The sequence below is a fragment of the Anser brachyrhynchus genome (genome assembly GCF_964034855.1).
Source record: "Anser brachyrhynchus genome assembly, contig: SCAFFOLD_79, whole genome shotgun sequence".
Classification (NCBI taxonomy): Eukaryota; Metazoa; Chordata; class Aves; order Anseriformes; family Anatidae; genus Anser; species Anser brachyrhynchus.
In genome coordinates this window covers 64789-89118 of record NW_027663906.1, presented here as the reverse complement: position 1 = coordinate 89118, position 24330 = coordinate 64789, and the positions used below count along the sequence as shown (strand labels likewise).

Below are 24330 nucleotides of genomic sequence, written 5' to 3'. Positions count from 1 at the left end.
CCCCATCAAATAAGACCTCCCTCACTACCAAACCCACACCATGATCCTGACCATGAACCTAAGCTTCTTTGACCAATTTTCCAGCCCCAATCTATTCGGCATCCCCTTAATCCTACTATCCCTACTCTTCCCAGCCCTACTATTCCTGTCCCCAAACAACCGATGAATCAACAACCGCCTTTCTACTATCCAAACATGACTCCTTCACCTAATCACAAAACAACTAATAGTCCCACTCAACAAAAATGGCCACAAATGAGCCATAATATTTACATCCCTAATAATCATACTTCTTACAATCAACCTTCTAGGCCTCCTTCCATATACATTCACCCCAACCACCCAACTATCTATGAACATAGCCCTAGCCTTCCCACTATGGCTCGCCACACTACTAACAGGCCTACGAAACCAACCATCAGCCTCTTTAGCCCACCTATTACCCGAAGGTACCCCTACACCCCTAATCCCCGCACTAATCCTGATCGAAACAACCAGCCTACTAATCCGCCCCCTAGCCCTCGGAGTCCGCCTTACAGCCAACCTTACAGCAGGACACTTACTCATCCAACTCATCTCTACAGCCTCCATTGCATTAATACCCACCCTTCCTGCAGTATCCATCCTAACAATAATCATCCTACTACTCCTAACCATCCTAGAAGTAGCAGTAGCCATAATCCAGGCCTACGTCTTCGTGCTCCTTCTAAGCCTATACTTACAAGAAAACATCTAATGGCACACCAAGCACACTCATACCACATAGTTGACCCAAGCCCTTGACCAATCTTCGGGGCAGCCGCCGCCCTACTCACAACCTCAGGATTAATCATGTGATTCCACTACAACTCATCCATACTACTAACCCTAGGCCTCATCTCAATACTCCTAGTAATACTCCAATGATGACGAGACATTGTACGAGAAAGCACCTTCCAAGGCCATCACACTCCCACAGTCCAAAAAGGCCTACGATACGGCATAATCCTTTTCATCACATCCGAAGCATTCTTCTTCTTAGGGTTCTTCTGAGCGTTCTTCCACTCGAGCCTGGCCCCAACCCCAGAACTAGGAGGCCAATGACCCCCAACAGGAATTAAACCACTCAACCCGATAGAAGTCCCCCTACTAAACACAGCCATCCTACTAGCCTCAGGCATTACCGTAACGTGAGCCCATCACAGCATCACAGAAGGAAACCGAAAACACGCCATCCACGCCCTAACCCTAACGATCCTCCTGGGATTCTACTTCACAGCCCTACAAGCAATAGAATACCACGAAGCCCCATTCTCAATCGCCGATAGCGTCTACGGATCTACCTTCTTCGTTGCCACTGGATTCCACGGACTCCACGTAATCATCGGATCCTCCTTCCTGACCGTCTGCCTCTTCCGACTGATCAAGTTCCACTTTACATCAGACCACCACTTCGGATTCGAGGCAGCAGCCTGATACTGACACTTCGTAGACGTCATCTGACTATTCCTCTACATAACCATCTACTGATGAGGATCTTGCTCTTCTAGTATATTAATTACAATTGACTTCCAATCTCTAGAATCTGGTATAAACCCAGAGGAGAGCAATGAACGCACTCATGTTCATATTCGCCCTATCATCAATCCTAAGCGCCGCCCTAACCGCATTAAACTTCTGACTCGCCCAAATAAACCCCGACTCAGAGAAACTCTCACCGTACGAATGTGGATTCGACCCACTTGGATCTGCTCGATTACCATTCTCAGTCCGATTCTTCCTCAGTAGCCATCCTGTTCGTCCTATTCGACCTAGAAATCGCCCTCCTACTCCCCCTGCCATGAGCCGTCCAACTCCAATCCCCCCTAATGACCCTCACCTGAACTGTAGTGATCCTCCTTCTCCTAACACTCGGACTGGCCTACGAGTGAATTCAAGGGGGCCTAGAATGAGCAGAATAACAGAAAGTTAGTCTAACCAAAAAGATAGCTGGTTTCGACCCAGCAGATTACAGCCAACCCTGTAACTTTCTTATGTCGCCCCTACATTTAAGCTTCTACTCAGCCTTCATTTTCAGCGGACTAGGACTAGCCTTCCACCGAACCCACCTAGTATCCGCCCTACTATGCCTTGAAAGCATAATATTATCGATATTCGTAGGCCTATCAATATGATCCATCGAAAACCAAGTCTCCTCATTCACCATGGTACCAATTCTCATGCTAACCTTCTCAGCGTGTGAGGCGGGCACAGGCCTGGCCATCCTAGTAGCCTCCACCCGCACACATGGCTCCGACCATCTACACAACCTAAACCTCCTGCAATGCTAAAAATCATCCTACCCACAATCATACTTCTTCCAACAGCCCTGCTGTCTCCACCAAAATTTCTATGGACTAACACCACCTTATACAGCCTCCTAATCGCTGCCCTAAGCCTACAGTGATTAATCCCAACCTACTACCCCTACAAATTTTTATCCAACTGAACAGGAATTGACCAAATCTCATCCCCCCTCCTAGTACTATCCTGCTGACTACTCCCACTCATAATCATAGCAAGCCAAAACCACCTGCAACAAGAACCCCTACAACGCAAACGAATCTTTATCTCAACCTTAGTCGCAGTCCAGCCATTCATCCTACTAGCCTTTTCCACCACAGAACTAGCACTATTTTACATCTCATTTGAAGCAACCCTCATTCCCACCCTAATCTTAATCACCCGATGGGGGAACCAACCAGAACGCCTAAGCGCTGGCATCTACCTGCTATTCTACACGCTAGTAAGCTCTCTACCCCTGCTAATCACAATCATACACCTATACGTGAAAATTGGCACCCTGCACCTGCCAACCCTACAACTAACCCACCCAACCCTATCCACCCCATGGACAGGAATACTATCAGGTCTAGCACTGCTCATAGCATTCATAGTAAAAGCCCCACTATACGGCCTACACCTCTGACTGCCAAAAGCCCACGTAGAAGCACCCATCGCAGGCTCAATACTCCTCGCCGCCCTACTACTAAAGCTAGGAGGATACGGAATTATACGAGTCACTCTATTTATGGGCCCACTGTCCAACCTCCTGCACTACCCCTTCCTAACCCTGGCCCTATGAGGCGCCCTAATGACTAGCTCAATCTGCCTACGACAGACAGACCTAAAATCACTAATCGCTTATTCATCCGTTAGCCACATAGGCCTAGTTATCGCCGCAGGAATAATCCAAACCCACTGATCATTCTCAGGGGCAATGATCCTAATAATTTCCCATGGACTAACTTCCTCCATACTATTCTGCCTAGCCAACACAAACTATGAACGTACGCACAGCCGAATTCTACTACTCACACGAGGCCTACAACCTCTCCTACCACTCATAGCTACCTGATGATTGCTGGCCAATCTAACAAACATAGCCTTACCCCCAACAACAAACCTCATAGCAGAGCTAACCATTATAATCACCTTATTCAACTGATCTGCCTTCACGATCATCCTAACAGGAATCGCAACCCTACTAACCGCCTCCTACACCTTATTCATACTACTAATGACCCAACGAGGCTCAATCCCCTCCCACATCACATCTATGCAAAACTCAACCACGCGAGAACACCTGCTCATAACACTCCACATTATCCCAATATTCCTCCTAATCCTCAAACCCGAACTGATCTCCGGAATCCCCTCATGCAAGTATAGTTTAAACCAAACATTAGACTGTGATTCTAAGAATAGAAGTTCAAACCTTCTTACCTGCCGAGGGGAGGGTTTAACCAACAAGAGCTGCTAACTCTTACATCTGAGCCTAAAACCTCAGCCCCCTTACTTTTAAAGGATAACAGCAATCCACTGGTCTTAGGAACCACCCATCTTGGTGCAAATCCAAGTAAAAGGAGTGAACCCCACACTACTAATCAACTCCCTCACACTACTCACGCTGACAATCCTCCTAACCCCAATCATCCTGCCATTTCTATTTAAAAACTTTAAAAACACCCCACAAGCCACCACCCGCGCTGTTAAAACCGCATTCCTAATTAGCCTAGCCCCTACAACCGCATTCATCTACTCGGGAGTAGAATCTGTCACCTGCCACTGGGAGTGAAAATTCATTATAAACTTTAAAATCCCCCTGAGCCTAAAAATAGACCAATACTCAATAACATTTCTTCCAATCGCCCTATTTGTAACATGATCAATCCTACAATTCGCCATATGATACATGGCCTCAGAGCCATACGTAACAAAATTTTTCACCTACCTACTGACATTCCTAGTCGCCATACTCCTCCTAACAACCGCAAACAACATATTCCTCCTATTCGTAGGCTGGGAAGGAGTACGAATCATGTCCTTCCTTCTCATCGGCTGATGACAAGGCCGAGCAGATGCCAACACCGCCGCCCTACGAGCCGTAATCTACAACCGAATCGGAGACATCGGACTGATCCTGAGCATAGCATGACTAGCTTCAACATTCAACACCTGAGAGATCCAACAAGCCGTACACCCCCACCAAACCCCAATCCTCCCCCTCATAGGATTAATCCTCGCAGCCGCAGGAAAATCCGCCCAATTTGGACTCCACCCATGACTGCCCGCAGCAATAGAAGGCCCCACCCCAGTATCAGCCCTACTGCACTCCAGTACCATAGTAGTAGCCGGAATCTTCCTGCTCATCCGCATGCACCCCCTGCTAGCCACCAACCAGACAGCCCTAACTGCCTGCCTATGCCTAGGTGCTCTATCAACCCTATTCGCTGCCACATGCGCCCTAACCCAAAATGACATCAAAAAAATCATTGCTTTCTCAACATCCAGCCAACTAGGACTAATAATAGTCACTATCGGACTAAACCTCCCACAACTAGCCTTCCTACACATCTCAACCCATGCCTTCTTTAAAGCCATACTATTCCTATGCTCAGGGTCTATCATCCACAACCTAAACGGAGAACAAGATATCCGAAAGATAGGAGGCCTACAGAAAATACTCCCAGTCACTACTTCCTGCCTAACCATCGGAAACCTGGCGCTGATAGGAACCCCATTCCTAGCCGGATTCTACTCAAAAGACCTCATCATCGAAAGCTTAAACACATCATACCTAAATACTTGAGCCCTACTCCTAACCCTTATAGCCACAGCATTCACCGCAACCTACAGCATCCGCATAACCATCCTAGTCCAAGCTGGACAAACCCGAATCCCCCCAATAGTATCAATAAACGAAAACAACCCACTAATCACCGCCCCCCTAACCCGACTCGCCCTAGGCAGCATTACAGCAGGAATAATCATTACCTCTTTCATCACACCAACCAAAACCCCCCCAATAACCATACCCCTTATCACCAAAACCGCTGCCATCCTCATAACAATCCTAGGAATCATCCTAGGCCCCTCATGTACAGGGCCACACCCCTCTAACGGCGCAAGCTTACATAGAAACATTATTAACAGACCTAGACAGATACAAAAACCCCTACAAGACCACGTATTAACTAACCCTGTTAACCCGACTCAGGAGCGCCTATAAGAGCGATTAAAATCTGTGAAAGGAACTCGGCAAATTAATAAGGCCCGACTGTTTACCAAAAACATAGCCTTCAGCAAATTAAACAAGTATTGAAGGTGATGCCTGCCCGGTGACTTAGGTTTAACGGCCGCGGTATCCTAACCGTGCAAAGATAGCGCAATCAATTGTCCCATAAATCGAGACTTGTATGAATGGCTAAACGAGGTCTTAACTGTCTCTCACAGATAATCAGTGAAATTGATCTCCCCGTGCAAAAGCGGGGATGTGAACATAAGACGAGAAGACCCTGTGGAACTTAAAAATCAACGACCACCGCGAATCCTCAATCAACCCCACTGGGGCCACTACCATCGCAGAGCCTGGTCGATATTTTTCGGTTGGGGCGACCTTGGAGGAGAACAAATCCTCCAAAAACAAGACCATACCTCTTTACCTAGAGCTACCCCTCAAAGTGCTAACAGTGACCAGACCCAATATAATTGATTAATGGACCAAGCTACCCCAGGGATAACAGCGCAATCCCCCTCAAGAGCCCATATCGACAGGGGGGTTTACGACCTCGATGTTGGATCAGGACATCCTAATGGTGCAGCCGCTATTAAGGGTTCGTTTGTTCAACGATTAACAGTCCTACGTGATCTGAGTTCAGACCGGAGCAATCCAGGTCGGTTTCTATCTATGACACACTCTCCCCAGTACGAAAGGACCGGGAAAGTGGGGCCAATACCACAAGCACGCCCCCCCCCTCTAAGCAGTGAAACCAACTAAACCGTGAAGAGGGCCTTCCCCCACCACTTTCAAGCCTAGAAAAGGACCAGCTAGAGTGGCAGAGCCCGGCAAGTGCAGAAGGCTTAAGCCCTTTCCCCAGAGGTTCAAATCCTCTCCCTAGCTTCACCCATGATTCAAATAACAACACTAAGCTGCCTCGTTATATCCCTCCTATACATCATCCCAATCCTGATTGCCGTAGCCTTCCTAACCCTAGTAGAACGGAAAATCCTAAGCTACATACAATCCCGCAAAGGCCCTAACGTTGTCGGGCCTTTTGGCCTACTTCAACCATTTGCGGACGGACTGAAACTATTTACCAAAGAGCCCATCCGACCCTCTACCTCTTCCCCACTTCTATTCATTCTGATACCAATACTAGCCCTTGTCCTAGCCATCACCACTTGAGCACCACTACCACTCCCATTTCCCCTAGCAGATCTAAACCTCGGAGTTCTCTTCCTAATAGCCATGTCAAGCCTAGCCGTCTACTCAGTCCTATGATCAGGCTGAGCCTCGAACTCAAAATACGCACTAATCGGAGCCCTACGGGCAGTAGCACAGACCATTTCATACGAAGTGACACTGGCCATAATCCTGCTATCAATAATCATACTAAGCGGAAGCTACACACTCAGCTCCTTTGCCATCGCACAGGAGCCTCTATACTTCATTTTCTCCTCATGACCCCTAGCAATAATATGATACGTATCCACCCTAGCAGAGACAAACCGAGCTCCTTTTGACCTCACAGAGGGTGAATCTGAGCTAGTCTCAGGGTTTAACGTTGAATACGCCGCAGGACCCTTCGCCTTATTCTTCCTAGCTGAATATGCGAACATTATGCTAATAAATACACTTACAGCCATCATATTCCTAAACCCAAGCGCCCTAGGGCCACCCACAGAACTATTCCCCGTCATCCTAGCCACAAAAGTCCTCCTACTATCTTCTGGTTTCTTATGGGTCCGAGCTTCATACCCACGATTCCGATATGACCAACTAATGCACCTACTATGAAAAAACTTCCTACCCCTCACACTAGCTCTGTGCCTCTGACACATCAGCATACCTATCTGCTATGCAGGCCTACCTCCTTACATAAGGAAATGTGCCTGAACTACAAAGGGTCACTATGATAAAGTGAACATAGAGGTATAACAGCCCTCTCATTTCCTGTTGACCTTAGAAAAGTAGGAATTGAACCCACACAAGAGAAATCAAAATTCTCCATACTTCCCTTATATTATTTTCTAGTAGAGTCAGCTAATCAAGCTATCGGGCCCATACCCCGAAAATGATGGTTTAACCCCCTCCTCTACTAATGAACCCTTACGCGACCCCAATCATAACCTTCAGCCTCATCTTGGGCACCACAATCACAATTTCCAGCAACCACTGAGTTCTGGCCTGGACAGGACTGGAGATCAACGCACTAGCCATCATTCCCCTAATTGCCAAATCCCACCACCCACGAGCAGTAGAAGCCGCAACGAAATACTTCCTAACCCAAGCAGCTGCTTCCGCCCTGGTCCTATTCTCTAGCATAACCAATGCCTGAGTCACTGGCCAATGAGACATCACACAAATAAACCACCCAACCTCCTGTCTACTACTGACAGCAGCAATCGCTATTAAACTGGGCCTAGTGCCATTTCACTTCTGATTCCCAGAAGTACTACAAGGATCGCCACTAATAACAGCCCTGCTACTCTCGACCCTCATAAAATTCCCCCCACTAACCCTGCTCCTACTAACATCCAAATCCCTCGACCCAGCTCTACTCACCGCCATGGCCCTAGCCTCAACAGCACTAGGAGGCTGAATAGGACTGAACCAAACACAAACACGCAAAATCCTAGCCTTCTCGTCCATCTCCCACTTAGGCTGAATCGCCATCATCCTAGTTTACAGCCCCAAATTGGCCTTACTTACCTTCTACCTATACACAATCATAACATCAGCCGTATTCCTAGCCCTTAACAAAATCAAAGCCCTTAACCTATCCATGATCACAACCTCATGAACAAAAACCCCAGTGCTAAACGCCACCCTAATACTAGTACTTTTATCCCTAGCAGGCCTCCCCCCATTAACAGGCTTTATACCAAAGTGACTTATCATCCAAGAACTAACTAAACAGGAAATAACACCAGCAGCCATGGCAATTGCCATGCTATCACTGCTCAGCCTCTTCTTCTACCTACGCCTCGCATACCACTCAACAATTACCCTTCCCCCCAACTCCTCTAACCACATAAAACAATGATACACTAGCAAAGCCCCAAGCACACCTACTGCGGTCCTTGCCTCACTATCAATCCTCTTACTTCCCCTGTCCCCAATAATACATGCCATTGTCTAGAAACTTAGGATAACACCCCAAACCGAAGGCCTTCAAAGCCTTAAATAAGAGTTAAACCCTCTTAGTTTCTGCACATTAAGACTTACAGAATATTAACCTGTATCTTCTGAATGCAAGTCAGACGCTTTAATTAAGCTAAAGCCTCCCTAGACAGATGGGCTTCGATCCCACAAAACTCTAGTTAACAGCTAAATGCCTAAACCAATTGGCTTCTGCCTACAAAGACCCTGACGCACCCTAGTGCGCATCGATGAGCTTGCAACTCAACATGAATTTCACTACAGAGCCGATAAGAAGAGGAATTAAACCTCTGTAAAAAGGACTACAGCCTAACGCTTCAACACTCAGCCATCTTACCCGTCACCTTCATCAACCGATGACTATTTTCCACTAACCATAAGGATATTGGCACCCTGTACCTCATCTTCGGGGCATGAGCAGGAATAGTCGGCACCGCACTCAGCCTATTAATCCGCGCAGAACTAGGACAACCAGGAACTCTCCTAGGCGACGACCAAATTTACAATGTAATCGTTACCGCTCACGCCTTTGTAATAAGCTTCTTTATAGTCATACCCATCATGATCGGAGGATTCGGCAACTGATTAGTCCCCCTCATAATCGGTGCCCCCGACATAGCATTCCCGCGAATAAACAACATAAGCTTTTGACTCCTCCCCCCATCATTCCTCCTCCTCCTAGCCTCATCCACTGTAGAAGCTGGCGCCGGCACAGGCTGAACTGTCTACCCTCCCCTAGCAGGTAACCTTGCCCACGCCGGAGCTTCAGTAGACCTGGCTATCTTCTCACTCCACTTAGCCGGTATCTCCTCCATCCTTGGGGCCATCAACTTTATCACCACAGCCATCAACATAAAACCCCCCGCACTCTCACAATACCAAACCCCACTATTTGTCTGATCCGTACTAATTACCGCCATCCTACTCCTTCTATCACTCCCCGTACTCGCCGCCGGTATTACAATATTACTAACTGATCGAAACCTAAACACCACATTCTTCGACCCCGCTGGAGGAGGAGACCCAATCCTGTACCAACACCTATTCTGATTCTTCGGACACCCAGAAGTCTATATTCTGATCCTACCGGGGTTCGGAATCATCTCACACGTAGTCACGTACTACTCAGGCAAAAAGGAGCCCTTCGGCTACATGGGAATAGTCTGAGCCATACTATCCATCGGCTTCCTAGGATTCATCGTCTGAGCTCACCACATGTTTACAGTAGGAATAGACGTTGATACCCGAGCCTACTTTACATCAGCCACTATAATCATTGCCATCCCTACCGGAATCAAAGTATTTAGCTGACTAGCCACCCTGCACGGAGGAACAATCAAATGAGACCCCCCCCAATACTATGAGCTCTAGGATTTATCTTCCTATTTACCATCGGAGGATTAACAGGAATCGTTCTTGCAAACTCTTCCCTAGACATCGCCCTGCACGACACGTACTACGTAGTTGCCCACTTCCACTACGTCCTATCCATAGGCACCGTCTTTGCCATTCTAGCAGGATTTACTCACTGATTCCCACTACTCACTGGGTTTACCCTACACCAAACATGAGCAAACGCCCACTTCGGGGTAATATTTACAGGAGTAAACCTAACGTTCTTCCCCCAGCACTTCCTAGGCCTAGCAGGAATACCCCGACGATACTCGGACTATCCCGACGCCTACACACTATGAAACACCATTTCCTCCATCGGCTCCCTAATCTCAATAGTAGCCGTAATCATACTAATATTCATCATCTGAGAAGCCTTTCCGGCCAAACGAAAAGTCCTACAACCAGAACTAACTACCACAAACGTTGAATGAATCCACGGCTGCCCTCCCCCATACCATACTTTCGAGGAACCGGCCTTCGTCCAAGTACAAGAAAGGAAGGAATCGAACCCTCACATGCTGGTTTCAAGCCAACTGCATTAACCGCTCATGCTTCTTTCTTATGAGACGTTAGTAAACCAATTACATAGCCTTGTCAAGACTAAATCACAGGTAAAAATCCTGTACATCTCATGTGGCCAACCACTCCCAACTAGGATTCCAAGACGCCTCATCACCCATCATAGAAGAACTCGTTGAATTCCACGACCACGCCCTAATCGTTGCCCTAGCTATCTGCAGCCTAGTTCTCTACCTTTTAGCCCACATACTAACAGAAAAACTCTCGTCCAATGCTGTAGACGCCCAAGAAGTAGAGCTGATCTGGACAATCCTACCTGCTATCGTCCTGGTACTCCTCGCCCTCCCATCCCTACAAATCCTCTACATAATGGACAAAATCGATGAACCAGACCTCACCCTAAAAGCCATCGGCCACCAATGATACTGAAGCTACGAATACACAGACTTCAAAGACCTATCCTTCGACTCCTACATAGTGCCCACCCCAGACTTACCCAACGGCCACTTCCGACTGCTAGAAGTTGACCACCGCGTAGTTATCCCAATAGAATCCCCCATCCGCGTGATCATTACTGCAGGAGACGTACTCCACTCCTGAGCAGTCCCAACGCTCGGAGTTAAAACAGACGCAATCCCAGGCCGACTAAACCAAACTTCATTCATTACCACCCGGCCTGGGATTTTTTACGGACAATGCTCAGAAATTTGCGGGGCTAATCACAGCTACATACCCATTGTAGTAGAATCAACCCCACTCCCACATTTCGAGGCCTGATCGTCCCTTCTATCATCATCCTAATCATTAAGAAGCTATGCAACAGCACTAGCCTTTTAAGCTAGCCAAAGAGGGACTTCCCCCTCCTTAATGATATGCCACAGCTTAACCCCGCACCATGATTTTCAATCATAATTATAACCTGATTAACCCTAGCACTCCTCATCCAACCAAAACTACTAGCCTTCACCACAACCAACCCCCCATCAAATAAGACCTCCCTCACTACCAAACCCACACCATGATCCTGACCATGAACCTAAGCTTCTTTGACCAATTTTCCAGCCCCAATCTATTCGGCATCCCCTTAATCCTACTATCCCTACTCTTCCCAGCCCTACTATTCCCGTCCCCAAACAACCGATGAATCAACAACCGCCTTTCTACTATCCAAACATGACTCCTTCACCTAATCACAAAACAACTAATAGTCCCACTCAACAAAAATGGCCACAAATGAGCCATAATATTTACATCCCTAATAATCATACTTCTTACAATCAACCTTCTAGGCCTCCTTCCATATACATTCACCCCAACCACCCAACTATCTATGAACATAGCCCTAGCCTTCCCACTATGGCTCGCCACACTACTAACAGGCCTACGAAACCAACCATCAGCCTCTTTAGCCCACCTATTACCCGAAGGTACCCCTACACCCCTAATCCCCGCACTAATCCTGATCGAAACAACCAGCCTACTAATCCGCCCCCTAGCCCTCGGAGTCCGCCTTACAGCCAACCTTACAGCAGGACACTTACTCATCCAACTCATCTCTACAGCCTCCATTGCATTAATACCCACCCTTCCTGCAGTATCCATCCTAACAATAATCATCCTACTACTCCTAACCATCCTAGAAGTAGCAGTAGCCATAATCCAGGCCTACGTCTTCGTGCTCCTTCTAAGCCTATACTTACAAGAAAACATCTAATGGCACACCAAGCACACTCATACCACATAGTTGACCCAAGCCCTTGACCAATCTTCGGGGCAGCCGCCGCCCTACTCACAACCTCAGGATTAATCATGTGATTCCACTACAACTCATCCATACTACTAACCCTAGGCCTCATCTCAATACTCCTAGTAATACTCCAATGATGACGAGACATTGTACGAGAAAGCACCTTCCAAGGCCATCACACTCCCACAGTCCAAAAAGGCCTACGATACGGCATAATCCTTTTCATCACATCCGAAGCATTCTTCTTCTTAGGGTTCTTCTGAGCGTTCTTCCACTCGAGCCTGGCCCCAACCCCAGAACTAGGAGGCCAATGACCCCCAACAGGAATTAAACCACTCAACCCGATAGAAGTCCCCCTACTAAACACAGCCATCCTACTAGCCTCAGGCGTTACCGTAACGTGAGCCCATCACAGCATCACAGAAGGAAACCGAAAACACGCCATCCACGCCCTAACCCTAACGATCCTCCTGGGATTCTACTTCACAGCCCTACAAGCAATAGAATACCACGAAGCCCCATTCTCAATCGCCGATAGCGTCTACGGATCTACCTTCTTCGTTGCCACTGGATTCCACGGACTCCACGTAATCATCGGATCCTCCTTCCTGACCGTCTGCCTCTTCCGACTGATCAAGTTCCACTTTACATCAGACCACCACTTCGGATTCGAGGCAGCAGCCTGATACTGACACTTCGTAGACGTCATCTGACTATTCCTCTACATAACCATCTGCTGATGAGGATCTTGCTCTTCTAGTATATTAATTACAATTGACTTCCAATCTCTAGAATCTGGTATAAACCCAGAGGAGAGCAATGAACGCACTCATGTTCATATTCGCCCTATCATCAATCCTAAGCGCCGCCCTAACCGCATTAAACTTCTGACTCGCCCAAATAAACCCCGACTCAGAGAAACTCTCACCGTACGAATGTGGATTCGACCCACTTGGATCTGCTCGATTACCATTCTCAGTCCGATTCTTCCTCAGTAGCCATCCTGTTCGTCCTATTCGACCTAGAAATCGCCCTCCTACTCCCCCTGCCATGAGCCGTCCAACTCCAATCCCCCCTAATGACCCTCACCTGAACTGTAGTGATCCTCCTTCTCCTAACACTCGGACTGGCCTACGAGTGAATTCAAGGGGGCCTAGAATGAGCAGAATAACAGAAAGTTAGTCTAACCAAAAAGATAGCTGGTTTCGACCCAGCAGATTACAGCCAACCCTGTAACTTTCTTATGTCGCCCCTACATTTAAGCTTCTACTCAGCCTTCATTTTCAGCGGACTAGGACTAGCCTTCCACCGAACCCACCTAGTATCCGCCCTACTATGCCTTGAAAGCATAATATTATCGATATTCGTAGGCCTATCAATATGATCCATCGAAAACCAAGTCTCCTCATTCACCATGGTACCAATTCTCATGCTAACCTTCTCAGCGTGTGAGGCGGGCACAGGCCTGGCCATCCTAGTAGCCTCCACCCGCACACATGGCTCCGACCATCTACACAACCTAAACCTCCTGCAATGCTAAAAATCATCCTACCCACAATCATACTTCTTCCAACAGCCCTGCTGTCTCCACCAAAATTTCTATGGACTAACACCACCTTATACAGCCTCCTAATCGCTGCCCTAAGCCTACAGTGATTAATCCCAACCTACTACCCCTACAAATTTTTATCCAACTGAACAGGAATTGACCAAATCTCATCCCCCCTCCTAGTACTATCCTGCTGACTACTCCCACTCATAATCATAGCAAGCCAAAACCACCTGCAACAAGAACCCCTACAACGCAAACGAATCTTTATCTCAACCTTAGTCGCAGTCCAGCCATTCATCCTACTAGCCTTTTCCACCACAGAACTAGCACTATTTTACATCTCATTTGAAGCAACCCTCATTCCCACCCTAATCTTAATCACCCGATGGGGGAACCAACCAGAACGCCTAAGCGCTGGCATCTACCTGCTATTCTACACGCCGGTAAGCTCTCTACCCCTGCTAATCACAATCATACACCTATACGTGAAAATTGGCACCCTGCACCTGCCAACCCTACAACTAACCCACCCAACCCTATCCACCTCATGGACAGGAATACTATCAGGTCTAGCACTGCTCATAGCATTCATAGTAAAAGCCCCACTATACGGCCTACACCTCTGACTGCCAAAAGCCCACGTAGAAGCACCCATCGCAGGCTCAATACTCCTCGCCGCCCTACTACTAAAGCTAGGAGGATACGGAATTATACGAGTCACTCTATTTATGGGCCCACTGTCCAACCTCCTGCACTACCCCTTCCTAACCCTGGCCCTATGAGGCGCCCTAATGACTAGCTCAATCTGCCTACGACAGACAGACCTAAAATCACTAATCGCTTATTCATCCGTTAGCCACATAGGCCTAGTTATCGCCGCAGGAATAATCCAAACCCACTGATCATTCTCAGGGGCAATGATCCTAATAATTTCCCATGGACTAACTTCCTCCATACTATTCTGCCTAGCCAACACAAACTATGAACGTACGCACAGCCGAATTCTACTACTCACACGAGGCCTACAACCTCTCCTACCACTCATAGCTACCTGATGATTGCTGGCCAATCTAACAAACATAGCCTTACCCCCAACAACAAACCTCATAGCAGAGCTAACCATTATAATCACCTTATTCAACTGATCTGCCTTCACGATCATCCTAACAGGAATCGCAACCCTACTAACCGCCTCCTACACCTTATTCATACTACTAATGACCCAACGAGGCTCAATCCCCTCCCACATCACATCTATGCAAAACTCAACCACGCGAGAACACCTGCTCATAACACTCCACATTATCCCAATATTCCTCCTAATCCGCAAACCCGAACTGATCTCCGGAATCCCCTCATGCAAGTATAGTTTAAACCAAACATTAGACTGTGATTCTAAGAATAGAAGTTCAAACCTTCTTACCTGCCGAGGGGAGGGTTTAACCAACAAGAGCTGCTAACTCTTACATCTGAGCCTAAAACCTCAGCCCCCTTACTTTTAAAGGATAACAGCAATCCACTGGTCTTAGGAACCACCCATCTTGGTGCAAATCCAAGTAAAAGTAGTGAACCCCACACTACTAATCAACTCCCTCACACTACTCACGCTGACAATCCTCCTAACCCCAATCATCCTGCCATTTCTATTTAAAAACTTTAAAAACACCCCACAAGCCACCACCCGCGCTGTTAAAACCGCATTCCTAATTAGCCTAGCCCCTACAACCGCATTCATCTACTCGGGAGTAGAATCTGTCACCTGCCACTGGGAGTGAAAATTCATTATAAACTTTAAAATCCCCCTGAGCCTAAAAATAGACCAATACTCAATAACATTTCTTCCAATCGCCCTATTTGTAACATGATCAATCCTACAATTCGCCATATGATACATGGCCTCAGAGCCATACGTAACAAAATTTTTCACCTACCTACTGACATTCCTAGTCGCCATACTCCTCCTAACAACCGCAAACAACATATTCCTCCTATTCGTAGGCTGGGAAGGAGTACGAATCATGTCCTTCCTTCTCATCGGCTGATGACAAGGCCGAGCAGATGCCAACACCGCCGCCCTACGAGCCGTAATCTACAACCGAATCGGAGACATCGGACTGATCCTGAGCATAGCATGACTAGCTTCAACATTCAACACCTGAGAGATCCAACAAGCCGTACACCCCCACCAAACCCCAATCCTCCCCCTCATAGGATTAATCCTCGCAGCCGCAGGAAAATCCGCCCAATTTGGACTCCACCCATGACTGCCCGCAGCAATAGAAGGCCCCACCCCAGTATCAGCCCTACTGCACTCCAGTACCATAGTAGTAGCCGGAATCTTCCTGCTCATCCGCATGCACCCCCTGCTAGCCACCAACCAGACAGCCCTAACTGCCTGCCTATGCCTAGGTGCTCTATCAACCCTATTCGCTGCCACATGCGCCCTAACCCAAAATGACATCAAAAAAATCATTGCTTTCTCAACATCCAGCCAACTAGGACTAATAATAGTCACTATCGGACTAAACCTCCCACAACTAGCCTTCCTACACATCTCAACCCATGCCTTCTTTAAAGCCATACTATTCCTATGCTCAGGGTCTATCATCCACAACCTAAACGGAGAACAAGATATCCGAAAGATAGGAGGCCTACAGAAAATACTCCCAGTCACTACTTCCTGCCTAACCATCGGAAACCTGGCGCTGATAGGAACCCCATTCCTAGCCGGATTCTACTCAAAAGACCTCATCATCGAAAGCTTAAACACATCATACCTAAATACTTGAGCCCTACTCCTAACCCTTATAGCCACAGCATTCACCGCAACCTACAGCATCCGCATAACCATCCTAGTCCAAGCTGGACAAACCCGAATCCCCCCAATAGTATCAATAAACGAAAACAACCCACTAATCACCGCCCCCCTAACCCGACTCGCCCTAGGCAGCATTACAGCAGGAATAATCATTACCTCTTTCATCACACCAACCAAAACCCCCCCAATAACCATACCCCTTATCACCAAAACCGCTGCCATCCTCATAACAATCCTAGGAATCATCCTAGGCCCCTCATGTACAGGGCCACACCCCTCTAACGGCGCAAGCTTACATAGAAACATTATTAACAGACCTAGACAGATACAAAAACCCCTACAAGACCACGTATTAACTAACCCTGTTAACCCGACTCAGGAGCGCCTATAAGAGCGATTAAAATCTGTGAAAGGAACTCGGCAAATTAATAAGGCCCGACTGTTTACCAAAAACATAGCCTTCAGCAAATTAAACAAGTATTGAAGGTGATGCCTGCCCGGTGACTTAGGTTTAACGGCCGCGGTATCCTAACCGTGCAAAGATAGCGCAATCAATTGTCCCATAAATCGAGACTTGTATGAATGGCTAAACGAGGTCTTAACTGTCTCTCACAGATAATCAGTGAAATTGATCTCCCCGTGCAAAAGCGGGGATGTGAACATAAGACGAGAAGACCCTGTGGAACTTAAAAATCAACGACCACCGCGAATCCTCAATCAACCCCACTGGGGCCACTACCATCGCAGAGCCTGGTCGATATTTTTCGGTTGGGGCGACCTTGGAGGAGAACAAATCCTCCAAAAACAAGACCATACCTCTTTACCTAGAGCTACCCCTCAAAGTGCTAACAGTGACCAGACCCAATATAATTGATTAATGGACCAAGCTACCCCAGGGATAACAGCGCAATCCCCCTCAAGAGCCCATATCGACAGGGGGGTTTACGACCTCGATGTTGGATCAGGACATCCTAATGGTGCAGCCGCTATTAAGGGTTCGTTTGTTCAACGATTAACAGTCCTACGTGATCTGAGTTCAGACCGGAGCAATCCAGGTCGGTTTCTATCTATGACACACTCTCCCCAGTACGAAAGGACCGGGAAAGTGGGGCCAATACCACAAGCACGCCCCCCCCCTCCAAGCAGTGAAACCAACTAAACCGTGAAGAGGGCCTTCCCCCACCACTTTCAATCCTAGAAAAGGACCAGCTAGAGTGGCAGAGCCCGGCAAGTGCAGAAGGCTTAAGCCCTTTCCCCAGAGGTTCAAATCCTCTCCCTAGCTTCACCCATGATTCAAATAACAACACTAAGCTACCTCGTTATATCCCTCCTATACATCATCCCAATCCTGATTGCCGTAGCCTTCCTAACCCTAGTAGAACGGAAAATCCTAAGCTACATACAATCCCGCAAAGGCCCTAACGTTGTCGGGCCTTTTGGCCTACTTCAACCATTTGCGGACGGACTGAAACTATTTACCAAAGAGCCCATCCGACCCTCTACCTCTTCCCCACTTCTATTCATTCTGATACCAATACTAGCCCTTGTCCTAGCCCTCACCACTTGAGCACCACTACCACTCCCATTTCCCCTAGCAGATCTAAACCTCGGAGTTCTCTTCCTAATAGCCATGTCAAGCCTAGCCGTCTACTCAGTCCTATGATCAGGCTGAGCCTCGAACTCAAAATACGCACTAATCGGAGCCCTACGGGCAGTAGCACAGACCATTTCATACGAAGTGACACTGGCCATAATCCTGCTATCAATAATCATACTAAGCGGAAGCTACACACTCAGCTCCTTTGCCATCGCACAGGAGCCTCTATACTTCATTTTCTCCTCATGACCCCTAGCAATAATATGATACGTATCCACCCTAGCAGAGACAAACCGAGCTCCTTTTGACCTCACAGAGGGTGAATCTGAGCTAGTCTCAGGGTTTAACGTTGAATACGCCGCAGGACCCTTCGCCTTATTCTTCCTAGCTGAATATGCGAACATTATGCTAATAAATACACTTACAGCCATCATATTCCTAAACCCAAGCGCCCTAGGGCCACCCACAGAACTATTCCCCGTCATCCTAGCCACAAAAGTCCTCCTACTATCTTCTGGTTTCTTATGGGTCCGAGCTTCATACCCACGATTCCGATATGACCAACTAATGCACCTACTATGAAAAAACTTCCTACCCCTCACACTAGCTCTGTGCCTCTGACACATCAGCATACCTATCTGCTATGCAGGCCTACCTCCTTACATAAGGAAATGTGCCTGAACTACAAAGGGTCACTATGATAAAGTGAACATAGAGGTATAACAGCCCTCTCATTTCCTGTTGACCTTAGAAAAGTAGGAATTGAACCCACACAAGAGAAATCAAAATTCTCCATACTTCCCTTATATTATTTTCTAGTAGAGTCAGCTAATCAAGCTATCGGGCCCATACCCCGAAAATGATGGTTTAACCCCCTCCTCTACTAATGAACCCTTACGCGACCCCAATCATAACCTTCAGCCTCATCTTGGGCACCACAATCACAATTTCCAGCAACCACTGAGTTCTGGCCTGGACAGGACTGGAGATCAACACACTAGCCATCATTCCCCTAATTGCCAAATCCCACCACCCACGAGCAGTAGAAGCCGCAACGAAATACTTCCTAACCCAAGCAGCTGCTTCCGCCCTGGTCCTATTCTCTAGCATAACCAATGCCTGAGTCACCGGCCAATGAGACATCACACAAATAAACCACCCAACCTCCTGTCTACTACTGACAGCAGCAATCGCTATTAAACTGGGCCTAGTGCCATTTCACTTCTGATTCCCAGAAGTACTACAAGGATCGCCACTAATAACAGCCCTGCTACTCTCGACCCTCATAAAATTCCCCCCACTAACCCTGCTCCTACTAACATCCAAATCCCTCGACCCAGCTCTACTCACCGCCATGGCCCTAGCCTCAACAGCACTAGGAGGCTGAATAGGACTGAACCAAACACAAACACGCAAAATCCTAGCCTTCTCGTCCATCTCCCACTTAGGCTGAATCACCATCATCCTAGTTTACAGCCCCAAATTGGCCTTACTTACCTTCTACCTATACACAATCATAACATCAGCCGTATTCCTAGCCCTTAACAAAATCAAAGCCCTTAACCTATCCATGATCACAACCTCATGAACAAAAACCCCAGTGCTAAACGCCACCCTAATACTAGTACTTTTATCCCTAGCAGGCCTCCCCCCATTAACAGGCTTTATACCAAAGTGACTTATCATCCAAGAACTAACTAAACAGGAAATAACACCAGCAGCCATGGCAATTGCCATGCTATCACTGCTCAGCCTCTTCTTCTACCTACGCCTCGCATACCACTCAACAATTACCCTTCCCCCCAACTCCTCTAACCACATAAAACAATGATACACTAGCAAAGCCCCAAGCACACCTACTGCGGTCCTTGCCTCACTATCAATCCTCTTACTTCCCCTGTCCCCAATAATACATGCCATTGTCTAGAAACTTAGGATAACACCCCAAACCGAAGGCCTTCAAAGCCTTAAATAAGAGTTAAACCCTCTTAGTTTCTGCACATTAAGACTTACAGAATATTAACCTGTATCTTCTGAATGCAAGTCAGACGCTTTAATTAAGCTAAAGCCTCCCTAGACAGATGGGCTTCGATCCCACAAAACTCTAGTTAACAGCTAAATGCCTAAACCAATTGGCTTCTGCCTACAAAGACCCTGACGCACCCTAGTGCGCATCGATGAGCTTGCAACTCAACATGAATTTCACTACAGAGCCGATAAGAAGAGGAATTAAACCTCTGTAAAAAGGACTACAGCCTAACGCTTCAACACTCAGCCATCTTACCCGTCACCTTCATCAACCGATGACTATTTTCCACTAACCATAAGGATATTGGCACCCTGTACCTCATCTTCGGGGCATGAGCAGGAATAGTCGGCACCGCACTCAGCCTATTAATCCGCGCAGAACTAGGACAACCAGGAACTCTCCTAGGCGACGACCAAATTTACAATGTAATCGTTACCGCTCACGCCTTTGTAATAAGCTTCTTTATAGTCATACCCATCATGATCGGAGGATTCGGCAACTGATTAGTCCCCCTCATAATCGGTGCCCCCGACATAGCATTCCCGCGAATAAACAACATAAGCTTTTGACTCCTCCCCCCATCATTCCTCCTCCTACTAGCCTCATCCACTGTAGAAGCTGGCGCCGGCACAGGCTGAACTGTCTACCCTCCCCTAGCAGGTAACCTTGCCCACGCCGGAGCTTCAGTAGACCTGGCTATCTTCTCACTCCACTTAGCCGGTATCTCCTCCATCCTTGGGGCCATCAACTTTATCACCACAGCCATCAACATAAAACCCCCCGCACTCTCACAATACCAAACCCCACTATTTGTCTGATCCGTACTAATTACCGCCATCCTACTCCTTCTATCACTCCCCGTACTCGCCGCCGGTATTACAATATTACTAACTGATCGAAACCTAAACACCACATTCTTCGACCCCGCTGGAGGAGGAGACCCAATCCTGTACCAACACCTATTCTGATTCTTCGGACACCCAGAAGTCTATATTCTGATCCTACCGGGGTTTGGAATCATCTCACACGTAGTCACGTACTACTCAGGCAAAAAGGAGCCCTTCGGCTACATGGGAATAGTCTGAGCCATACTATCCATCGGCTTCCTAGGATTCATCGTCTGAGCTCACCACATGTTTACAGTAGGAATAGACGTTGATACCCGAGCCTACTTTACATCAGCCACTATAATCATTGCCATCCCTACCGGAATCAAAGTATTTAGCTGACTAGCCACCCTGCACGGAGGAACAATCAAATGAGACCCCCCCAATACTATGAGCTCTAGGATTTATCTTCCTATTTACCATCGGAGGATTAACAGGAATCGTTCTTGCAAACTCTTCCCTAGACATCGCCCTGCACGACACGTACTACGTAGTTGCCCACTTCCACTACGTCCTATCCATAGGCGCCGTCTTTGCCATTCTAGCAGGATTTACTCACTGATTCCCACTACTCACTGGGTTTACCCTACACCAAACATGAGCAAAAGCCCACTTCGGGGTAATATTTACAGGAGTAAACCTAACGTTCTTCCCCCAGCACTTCCTAGGCCTAGCAGGAATACCCCGACGATACTCGGACTATCCCGACGCCTACACACTATGAAACACCATTTCCTCCATCGGCTCCCTAATCTCAATAGTAGCCGTAATCATACTAATATTCATCATCTGAGAAGCCTTTCCGGCCAAACGAAAAGTCCTACAACCAGAACTAACTACCACAAACGTTGAATGAATCCACGGCTGCCCTCCCCCATACCATACTTTCGAGGAACCGGCCTTCGTCCAAGTACAAGAAAGGAAGGAATCGAACCCTCACATGCTGGTTTCAAGCCAACTGCATTAACCGCTCATGCTTCTTTCTTATGAGACGTTAGTAAACCAATTACATAGCCTTGTCAAGACTAAATCACAGGTAAAAATCCTGTACATCTCATGTGGCCAACCACTCCCAACTAGGATTCCAAGACGCCTCATCACCCATCATAGAAGAACTCGTTGAATTCCACGACCACGCCCTAATCGTTGCCCTAGCTATCTGCAGCCTAGTTCTCTACCTTTTAGCCCACATACTAACAGAAAAACTCTCGTCCAATGCTGTAGACGCCCAAGAAGTAGAGCTGATCTGGACAATCCTACCTGCTATCGTCCTGGTACTCCTCGCCCTCCCATCCCTACAAATCCTCTACATAATGGACAAAATCGATGAACCAGACCTCACCCTAAAAGCCATCGGCCACCAATGATACTGAAGCTACGAATACACAGACTTCAAAGACCTATCCTTCGACTCCTACATAGTGCCCACCCCAGACTTACCCAACGGCCACTTCCGACTGCTAGAAGTTGACCACCGCGTAGTTATCCCAATAGAATCCCCCATCCGCGTGATCATTACTGCAGGAGACGTACTCCACTCCTGAGCAGTCCCAACGCTCGGAGTTAAAACAGACGCAATCCCAGGCCGACTAAACCAAACTTCATTCATTACCACCCGGCCTGGGATTTTTTACGGACAATGCTCAGAAATTTGCGGGGCTAATCACAGCTACATACCCATTGTAGTAGAATCAACCCCACTCCCACATTTCGAGGCCTGATCGTCCCTTCTATCATCATCCTAATCATTAAGAAGCTATGCAACAGCACTTGCCTTTTAAGCTAGCCAAAGAGGGACTTCCCCCTCCTTAATGATATGCCACAGCTTAACCCCGCACCATGATTTTCAATCATAATTATAACCTGATTAACCCTAGCACTCCTCATCCAACCAAAACTACTAGCCTTCACCACAACCAACCCCCCATCAAATAAGACCTCCCTCACTACCAAACCCACACCATGATCCTGACCATGAACCTAAGCTTCTTTGACCAATTTTCCAGCCCCAATCTATTCGGCATCCCCTTAATCCTACTATCCCTACTCTTCCCAGCCCTACTATTCCCGTCCCCAAACAACCGATGAATCAACAACCGCCTTTCTACTATCCAAACATGACTCCTTCACCTAATCACAAAACAACTAATAGTCCCACTCAACAAAAATGGCCACAAATGAGCCATAATATTTACATCCCTAATAATCATACTTCTTACAATCAACCTTCTAGGCCTCCTTCCATATACATTCACCCCAACCACCCAACTATCTATGAACATAGCCCTAGCCTTCCCACTATGGCTCGCCACACTACTAACAGGCCTACGAAACCAACCATCAGCCTCTTTAGCCCACCTATTACCCGAAGGTACCCCTACACCCCTAATCCCCGCACTAATCCTGATCGAAACAACCAGCCTACTAATCCGCCCCCTAGCCCTCGGAGTCCGCCTTACAGCCAACCTTACAGCAGGACACTTACTCATCCAACTCATCTCTACAGCCTCCATTGCATTAATACCCACCCTTCCTGCAGTATCCATCCTAACAATAATCATCCTACTACTCCTAACCATCCTAGAAGTAGCAGTAGCCATAATCCAGGCCTACGTCTTCGTGCTCCTTCTAAGCCTATACTTACAAGAAAACATCTAATGGCACACCAAGCACACTCATACCACATAGTTGACCCAAGCCCTTGACCAATCTTCGGGGCAGCCGCCGCCCTACTCACAACCTCAGGATTAATCATGTGATTCCACTACAACTCATCCATACTACTAACCCTAGGCCTCATCTCAATACTCCTAGTAATACTCCAATGATGACGAGACATTGTACGAGAAAGCACCTTCCAAGGCCATCACACTCCCACAGTCCAAAAAGGCCTACGATACGGCATAATCCTTTTCATCACATCCGAAGCATTCTTCTTCTTAGGGTTCTTCTGAGCGTTCTTCCACTCGAGCCTGGCCCCAACCCCAGAACTAGGAGGCCAATGACCCCCAACAGGAATTAAACCACTCAACCCGATAGAAGTCCCCCTACTAAACACAGCCATCCTACTAGCCTCAGGCGTTACCGTAACGTGAGCCCATCA

The 24330-nt window shown here is 47.5% G+C and overlaps 2 long non-coding RNA genes across 2 annotated transcripts in view; one reads left to right on the top strand and one right to left on the bottom strand.

Annotated features, from left to right (window-relative positions):
* LOC308186673 overlaps nt 1–24330 on the bottom strand; it is a 195811-nt gene that overhangs the window by 164611 nt on the left and 6870 nt on the right. The window lies entirely within an intron of this gene.
* Nucleotides 11169–24330, top strand: part of LOC308186677 — a 30770-nt gene continuing 17608 nt past the window's right edge. Inside the window, exons 1-2 of the long non-coding RNA XR_013944186.1 lie at nt 11169–11722; nt 23132–23296. This is a non-coding gene — a long non-coding RNA (uncharacterized lncRNA). The remainder of the gene's footprint in view (nt 11723–23131; nt 23297–24330) is intronic.